The following is a 9,374-nucleotide window of genomic DNA, read 5'->3' as shown; positions in this document are numbered from 1 at the left end:
AACGTCAAACAGTTTAATAACATTTAGCCAAAACTAAAATGTGTTAGGTTGTGCCCTGCTCTCCCTTATTTAGGCTTCTGCTGGGCAGTTTAACCTATAATGATGCGTCATAATTTATTCATTGTTTTAAATTTTGTATTAATAATCTAAGTCTGCAAGGTAGTAATTTAACTTATCAGATGAATGTAGTGGAGTAAAAAGTACAAAATAAAGTAGCATAAAATGGAAGTACTCAGGTGAAATACCTCCAAACTGAGTACTTGAGCAAATGTACTTTGTTCATTTCCACTGCTGCACATAAAAGCCTGTGCAAATAGCTAAATCAAACTACTTCAGAAATCTAGTCTCGGTATTCAACAACAGCTCACCTGAGTGAAATGAAGCCATAACCGGTTTTTTGGGGTTTCTGTGTGCGCGCGCGTCTGTCTGTCTGTGTGTGTGCGCTCGTGCCAGCCTCGCTCCGCCCCGAAGCAGCAGCAGCAGCAGCAGCGCAGCGTCATCACCGCAGACAAGCGTTCAAAGAAGGAGTCGGTGCTTCAACCAGAGACTCTTCAGTCGTCGTCCGCGGGAGTGAAAACAGGAGCGACTCACGGTGGGGGAAAAAAACATGGCGAGGTTTTTTTAGCCGGTGAGAAAAAAAAAAGTCGCATGGATTTATCCAACTTTTCCGCCATTGTTGGGATGAAGAAGGACGGCTGAAAACAAGTGAGTTAATCTGGTCCCGGAGGAGTTTTCTGTCAGGACTTTAAAGGAGAAACTACGGTCACATCACGGGCGACCATCTCACCGCTCCCAGAGGTAAACTACCAACTCTACTGAGACTTTACGCATCAAAGTGTAAACCAGGGTATAAAGAAAACATATATGTGTTTATAATTAAGGCTGCCTGCTTGTTTACTTTCATTAAAGGAAAAGAATAAGTAGGCTGCAACATAAACTCCTGTGGCGAGACACACGATATGCAATAGAAATATGAAAGCAGCAAAACAGCATTATCCAAACATATGGCGAGGTGAAGCGCTGAAACGAGCTGTGGACATGGGTTAGTTGGTCGATATGAATTTAATCAACTCTGATGAGTGATTGTTTGTTTTAAAACATTTATCAATCCAGAAAAAGCAAACATCCGCTGTTTACAGCTATTAAATGCAAATATTTGCGGCTTTTCTGTGTTTGTATAACTAGAAATTACAAAGAAAGTGAATATATTCAGTCTAAACTCGTAGCTTTGGCTTTTTGGACGCTTTGGTAGCTATTTTCCACATTATTAGATATTCTTTAAAAGAAACAATGATCAATTTGTGATGGAATTAACTAACAAATGAGTCACTAGCTTTGGAAATATTCATTAGTGGCTGCCCTGGTCAGTGTAAACACTCACATAGTTTAGTGCCAAGTATCCCTGAAACCTCCCAGACTCCAACACAAACACATAATGTATGTTCAAGGCAGAAAAGCAGGCCAGCATTAATCCAATATTTGGAGGAGATAAGTGAGAGAATACTTTCTGAATGCTGCTTTTGTCTGCCTGCTGGCTGTCTTTTATTTCTGCCAACCTACATTCCTAACCTGGAGATCCTCCTATTCCAGTAGCAGTAGTAGTCTACTCTTCCTCCGTCTCTCCTCTCCTCTCCCTCTTCACTCTGCGATGCCATATGTGCTCTCCAAGATAAAAGTTTTTAATCACATGAGCAACATTTTCCAGAGTTGCTGCACAGATGTGTGTGTGTCAGCACGGCTATGTTTAGACAGAAAAACCACACTTTGGATGAGTAGCCGTCATCCAGCCGAGGGTGAGTCTCTGTCTCTCTGGTAAATAAAAATGGGGACCAGACAGTGAATGTTTGTAAAGCAAATGACAACAGAAGCTTAGCTTACGCAGAGCAGTCACATAAACCGGCTTTCATTTGAGCAAACCCCATTTTTGGACTATGCTCTAACTTTAACACCGTTTTATATGGAAAATATGAAATGTATGAGCAAACTGATTGGCTTGTTGAGTAGGTTTGCTCACTTTTCCCATCACACACCACATTAATCTAAGAGTTAATATCTTGGATTCATATGTTGTTCCATTTATATCTTCCTGCTCTGCACAACAGGGCATAGTAAAGATGATGACTCCTTTATTTTCCTTTCAGATATTACTGATCTCTGTTTATCAGTATGATGTCCCTGACCTGCGTGATTAGTAGGTTGTGGTGTAGAGAACAGTATGTACACCATGTATGTCTTTTGTTGTGTTGTATCAGATAAAGGAAGTTAAAATGACACGTTACAGGGTTTTTTGTGATTTGAGGTATTAGGGAAGAGCATGTTTGGTGGTTCTGATTTTTAGAGATTGGAGTTGTTGCTGATTTAGCTCAGTATCAGGTTGCTGTGGTTGAGATAGAGCAAGCATCCAGGAGCAGCGCCTGGCTTTAAAACTGATTTGATGTCGTGGGAAAATGTGGAATTTCAATGTCCAGGTCCGTCATGTGATGCCACGGGGCCCAAAAAGACTTTCCTATAACTCAGTGGATGAACTGTTAAAGCGTCACAACACACACGAAATTACTACAAAGTCTTGAAGAGCTGCGAGATCAAATCATTTTAATCCCCGTTCATGTTAACAAAAAGGCTAAACCAGAAGTTAGCCGCTTTGTCGGTGGAAGTCTCTCGTCTGTTTGCTCTGTTGGCCCCACAATTTGGAACATCCAGGTAATTTCATATTGCAGAAGTCAAGCTTATTTGGCTTCATTAACGATGCTTTACAGGAGAAGATTACACACAACAAGTTGTGCCAATGGTACACGCTCCTGGGGCCTTATTTATAAAACAGTGCGTAGGATCCATAATAAAAATGTACGTACAGGCCATCTGCATTGCCAATTTCCCGTCCCCAAAATGTTTGTAACTATGGGTCAAAGTTTGTCCCATCAGGTCTGTTATTATAGATCACAACCTTTGCGTGGGAAGTGGCACGCACCTCTTTCGGGCTTCATTTTGTGTGTGTGAAATGTTATAAATGAGAGCTCTAGTCTTGTAAGTGGGCACAACCATCTCTTCCTCTCATCCCACACCCTGTTTTGAAGTGTTGTGAATATTGTGTGGATGGATGAAATGTGATTCAAAACAATACAACACTATATTCAGTATATATTTAATGTTTGTTCCTTATTTTGCCGCTTGTTTTTATCTGCTAGCTTGATGTCTGATAGCATCTGTGTACAAAATCATTACAGCTGCTGCCAGATCTTTATTTACCTGTGATTTGTCTTTCTGAAAAATGCCATGTTAGTGTCCGAAAGTTCGGGAGATATGTATCAGTGACTTTGGGGTGAAAGAAAAATGTGCTCACATTCACTTCTCCTACTGGAATGAGGAGACACAGGATGGGCGCTAGTCTCCTAAAGGGGTGGAGTGGTGGCAAAACACGTGATGCAGGAAATGACTCTAAAGTGAGCCATCTCATTTATCAATGATCTCTGGCTTCATGCGCCACTGAGCAACTTTCATAGCAACTTATCATACATCTAGGACACAGACGTGTTGGGTAACCAGGATTTTACTGTGCTGTATTGTATGATTTATCTTCCATTTCAAATACACGAAAGGTTAGTTTGCGTCGCCCAAATGGTCATCCCAAAGTCATTCTGCCGTTTAGACACAGCCAGCACTCTGCATTAACAGCCAACTATGTCTCCACAGCACATGTAAAGTGCTTACTTTTAGACATTTGCTCATGTCCTGCAGCTCAGTGAGCAGGCACAAGCTCCAGTTTCCCACTCAAGGACACTTTGACCGTCGCAGGATGTGCAGTCACCTGTTGATTAAATTAAGCCTGTGACCTTTTTGGATACAGGACATTTCTCTGCCCACTCTGATGTTTTCATCTGATCTAATCTGTGGCACTTACTGGTCCCCTCCTCATTACTATTCCACACATTCCTGACAGTGGCTGACTAACCGTTTCTAGTGGAGAGGAACAGGGATGAGTAATAACATTCATCTACATAAGAGATTCCTCCTAATGTGCTCAAGAACACTAATGTCAAAGGCAGGTCAGCTGTTTATTTAATGGATGTGCACGACTTTGGTGAATAGCAGAACACGGGCTGCTTTATGCCGGCCTTACGCCAAACGACTTTTCAAGCAGTTCCACTGTCGCAGACGAATTTCCAATGTCAGAATAAAATCACACCATATTACCTCAGTTGGCTCACGCTTCCATGATCTCAGTCATTTGGTTTATGGTGGTCGTAAAACTCAGTCTGAGCTGTCTTAAGTCAGTCTTTGTCTCGTCTAGATGTTCAGACATAATGAAACATGCTGCGCTCTCTCCAGCAGCAAACAAGAAGCAGCAAACGGGGTTAGAGAGTAAACATGGAGTCTTGGTTCTCTTAAACTGTGGAAAAGGAGTACAATACATTTATATGCACATTTATGTCGAGCTACGGTTACAGCTCGACTAGGCCATTTAATTAGACTACTGTCCTTGTCCCAGTATACGGGCACGGAAGGGGAATCAATTTATTTACTGAAGAATGTCCGACTCTGCTATGATGGGTGGCAATATGCCTCCTTTCAGCTTGTTAGTACTGGACCTTTTTCCCATTGACCTATTACGTCACAGACCAAATAATTGACAAACACGGGTAGCTAGCAGCAATCTGGTATCATGGTGGACAACTTTACAGCTCTTTGAGAAATTTGATTTTTAGTACTATTTCAGTGAGACTAACACGTTTGCATGTTTTTTAAAAGTCAGCTTTTAGTCGAGTGTTCAGTTAAGCCTGTATCTGATCCACCAACTAACACTTATTATAGTGAGTAACCTTAATTTTTAAAAATGTATCACCTCTCACACCCACAGTCTCCTTTCCACTAAAGTATTGCAGCTAACCAACAGAGCGAGTTGAGGCAACAAAATCCAAACTGTAAAGTTTGTGTGCCGAATTAACAAGAACACTGTCGACATATGACAGCTTTTATCTTGTGTTTCTAGAGTTATGCGTTTTTGCAGACACGTGAGGAATTGTTAATATGTCATATTTCTGAAAGGGAGTTTGAGGTAACATTTTAGACCAGAAGCAGAATGGGAAATAATCTTAAAAGGAATCCCAATTGAAGTCATGCAAATAGTGACCCTGCAAGATCCCCAGTCTTTGCAGAATCGTATATGGTGTGTGACTAAAAACACACATTGTCTTTAGATGTGAGACGGTGTCAGACTTTAAAAGTGTTCAGTGTATGGTAGGCATCAGTTGCAGACATGAAAAAAATGTTTTTCTAAAGTGTTGAATGAAGTAGGCTGCAGCTGATTTAAATCTGGCCCTTCAGCAGCCCTCCTCTCATTTCAAGGTCAGTAATTCAGCACACCCCAAATGGGAGACCCAGGGGTGCTGCTAATTATGGGGACATCCCATCAGGTCTGTACTATACACATCACCGTCGCTCAAGTTGACACAGAAATCTGCCCTGTTTAGAGAGACTGTCACACAGTCCCTCATAGTTTGATTTGCAGCCAGAGTTTTCTCAGGTGACGCCTCCTGCCAGACCAGTTTACAGAGGAAATGTGTTTGCCTGGCTGTTAGCTGCCTGAGCTCCTTATCACATCCAACATTAAGTAGGCTCACAGAGAAAGTCTGCAAACAAAACCGGCATTGTGTTTACGTCTGTGATGCAGAACAGCAGAAAAATGTCTACAGCTAAGCAGATGGGAAGGCTGCAGTAAAAGAATTAATTAAAAAAAAACTTTTGCAGAGCGTGACTGAGCAGGTCAAAAGAGAGGGACGCAAGGAAATATAAAAAGTTTTACAGTTGAGAAAATGTTGTGCCAAAGGAAAGGGCTCTCTGACAACGATGTAAGCATTGGAAACATTCTCACTATAGTGTCCACTTTTTTGGCCCGGGACTTTTTTTAGGTGCCTAAATTTTGTTGTGCTGCTGTCCCCCCGTTCACAGCAGTACATTGCTTAGCTTCTGTGGCGGTACTCCTGCCTGTTTCTCCAAACTGCTGGCGAGCAGACCGCCATCTTCTGTACTGTAATACACTGACAGTAGATAAGCACCTCATACACCCCAAGTGATAAATTCTGAGCTGTCTCTTTAGTGTACAAGAACATGCAAACTGTCAACTTGACTATCAGGAAAGCATCACTGAGACAGTGTGAGCTGTCACTGACTGCAGCTGTCGTTGGTTAAGAGACAGATTAGTGAACCACAATGGCTCATTTTCACTTTCGACTTTTTGTAACAAAGATAGCTTCACGTGTGCATTAGACAGAGCCAGGCCAAACTCATCCTGGACGCATCACCAGGCAGGACGCACACAAATGAAACTGATCGCCTCTTCTGAATCCAGATCTCAGCGTTTTCAGGTTATATAGCATGTGGTCCAATTATCAGTGTTTGGCACATGTACAGTTGAGACATGGGATGATATGGAGATTTTCTGTCCTGATTATCCTGCCAGAATAACTGCAATTAATGATATTATTCCAATAATCATTAAAAAACGCTTCAAAATGACATTAAAACTTACTGGAATACATTCACCCTACATTTTCTTAAGAAACAAGTACTTTTACTGCATCGCAGATAGGACATACATGTACATCTTTTTTTGTGAACAAACTTAAGTAAAAAACAAACAATCTGACATCGTAGGCAACTGGACTTGCTTGAGTTTCTTGAGGACGTTTCACCTCTCATCCAAGAGGCTTCTGCAGTTAGATACACTAAAGGGCAAAGAACGACAGACACTGAAGTTCCTGACTCTACAGTCTCGCCCCAAAACTGAAGAAGCCTCTTGGATGAGAGGTGAAACGTCTTTAAGAAGGTCAAGCAAGTCCAGTTGCCTACGGTATAGCACTTAAGATTACCGTGGCCTGGATGACTGAGAATCTTCACTAACGTATTACAAAGCCAAGCCCGTCAATTCTTGGAATTGGCATCATATCTTTTGTTATGCAATATCTGAGTGCTTGATTGAGATGTTTTGCATTTTTGAGGTTTGTGCACAGGCAGCATGTTTTTGCGGAGTGTCTTTAATTGTTGGTTCCCCAGCAGTCTCTTTGGATGTTGCTTGACATGACGTCCGTAATGATGATGATAATGGAAGTTCACCATAATCAACTTATCGAGAGTGTTTGTCATCATGATCTGCAACAAAATCATATATTGTCCCACGCCTAGTTTACATGCTCTGCTGACTTGCTTCCTGCTTGTGTACACTCATCTCTCCTCTCTTACTCCATCCATTAACTTCTCATCTGGCCTCACAGAGAGTACAGGGGTCCTCTGACAGATGTCACTTTGTAATTTCCAGACCAACTGTATCAGTTTTGCACAAAAGAAATCCGAAGCTCTTTAATGATTGTTCCTGCAGGTTTCATCTGATCCCCTAAAGAGAGCCAGGGCTGAAATTACAGGCTTTGTTTCTTTCTTATATATATCACCAATAATTCATTTAATGAGTCTAAACACAAATGTGTATTTTCCAAAGTCAGCTGCTGTTAAAGTGCTTGGCTGCCACTGTTTTCCGAGATCCATTAAAACCAGCTTACAGGGATATACTGCGGCATGGACACAACTAATCCATAATGTTACAGTCAGTTTGCCGACAGCAGTAGCTTCTGACCGTGGCAAATACATCAGTGGGTTTAAAGTCTTTAAAGGCATTAATGGGAAGATATAAACTGACACCAGTATTGCCTATAATGGCACACAGACAGCCTTTATGTAAGTGGTGTCTCGCATGCATTCAGCAAACTGAGCAAAATAAAGTTTCAGACTATTTTAAGTGCATTTAGGCAGCGTAAGGACATGATGCATAGTTGTGCTGGCTCTGCACGCGAAGAGGTGACTCTGCCTTAAATGTAGGATGTAACACTTTGTGGGTGGACATCTTCAGCCCACAGACTCTGCCAGCCAGGCCAGCGCTGCGTCTGTCATGTTTCAGAGTCATCTTCCCCTAAATCTGATTTTTGACAAGTGAAACAAACACTTGCTCGGTTAGACTGAGATTTAACAGCTGGAGAGCATGCCATGATTTGGCCATTTAAAAAAAATGAATTGCTGGAAAACTCCCACTTGTTAGTGTTCTTTTTTTAACGCCAGAGGAACACAGTGTTTTTTTTTCAGTGTTCAGTCACTTTCCAGTACACTACCAGAATGAGTAAAAACGAAACATACCTGCGCAGTGGATTAGCTCGGGGGGTAGGAACATTTGATGAGGGGAAACAGACTGTAGAGGTGTTGGAGACGGTGTGACACAAAAATGATGATGAGGATGATGTGAAGAAATTAACGACCACGTGTGTTTATGGTGCAAATAATTCAGTCTCCTGGCGGACCGCAAATTTGCAGAATTCGTTTCTGCTGGAGGAACTTAGCTGTCACTTTGCATGCAACAATTGTCACCAGTTCTGCTTTTGTAGCCACTGATATCCGTCCACACTGGGGACCTGTTCCTGAAATTAGATTTTGGCACTGCTCAAGAAGAGCAATACAACATCTCGTGTGCATTAAGGCAGCAACTAATGGTTATGCTCAGTGTCAGTTATGCTGTGGGTTATTTTCTTGATTCATTGATTAGTTGTTTGGTCTATAAAATGTCAGAAAATGCTAAAAAAAAAAAAAAAAAATACAATCAGTGTTTCCAGAGCCCGCAATGACCATCTCAAATGTCTTGATTTGTCCACACCTCAAAGATATTCAGTTTACTGTCATAGAGAAGTAAAATAAAGAGAACATGTTCACATTTAAAAAGCTAGAATCAGATGATTCTGCCTTTGTATTCTAAAAGAATCAAATTAGTTGGTGATTAATTTAGTAGGTGACAACTAAATGATTAATTGTTGCGGCTCTGTGCATCATTTTTATCAGTTGTTTTTGTCTATGAAATGTCAGAAAATAAAAAATGCCAGTCTCAGTTTAAGGAGTCCAAGGTGATGTCTTCAGATGTCTTGTTTTGTCTGACCAAAAGTGCAAATCCCACAGTCAGTTTAATGTTAAACCTGCAGTCTGGTGTGAGTAACAGATTAGTTGATCAATAGAAAACTAATTTGCAGCTATTTTGCTAACAGATTGTCATTTTTTTAAGCATAAATGCGAAATAAGTGCTGTCTTGTGTGCTCTAATGTGTATATTTGTTGGTTTTATAAATGCTTTATGATACTAAGACAAATATTTGGGGATTTTGGACTGCTGGTCACACAAAACAAGACATGGAACGATGTCTTGAGATGCGGAAAGTTGTGATGGACAAGCTCATGGTTCGTTAAATTCCCGTAGTGGAAAAAACGCCTAGTGACATTACGCCTGGTGCATAATTTGGCACTCCTTGGGCTTAACAAATTAGGCTGGTGGTTTTGTCTCTCCTTTCTGTA

At 41.2% G+C, this 9,374-nt stretch overlaps 1 protein-coding gene across 1 annotated transcript in view; it reads left to right on the top strand.

Moving 5' to 3' along the window:
* The first annotated feature begins 404 nt into the window (after positions 1-404).
* b3gnt2b (UDP-GlcNAc:betaGal beta-1,3-N-acetylglucosaminyltransferase 2b) overlaps positions 405-9,374 on the top strand; it is a 34,445-nt gene continuing 25,475 nt past the window's right edge. Inside the window, exon 1 of the mRNA XM_049600716.1 lies at positions 405-798. The gene's annotated coding sequence lies outside the window, so the exon portion shown is untranslated. The remainder of the gene's footprint in view (positions 799-9,374) is intronic.

This window comes from Epinephelus fuscoguttatus, linkage group LG16 (genome assembly GCF_011397635.1).
Source record: "Epinephelus fuscoguttatus linkage group LG16, E.fuscoguttatus.final_Chr_v1".
Lineage (NCBI taxonomy): Eukaryota > Metazoa > Chordata > Actinopteri > Perciformes > Serranidae > Epinephelus > Epinephelus fuscoguttatus.
Note: the sequence above shows the minus strand (reverse complement) of the source record. Positions and strands in the feature narration are given on the sequence as shown.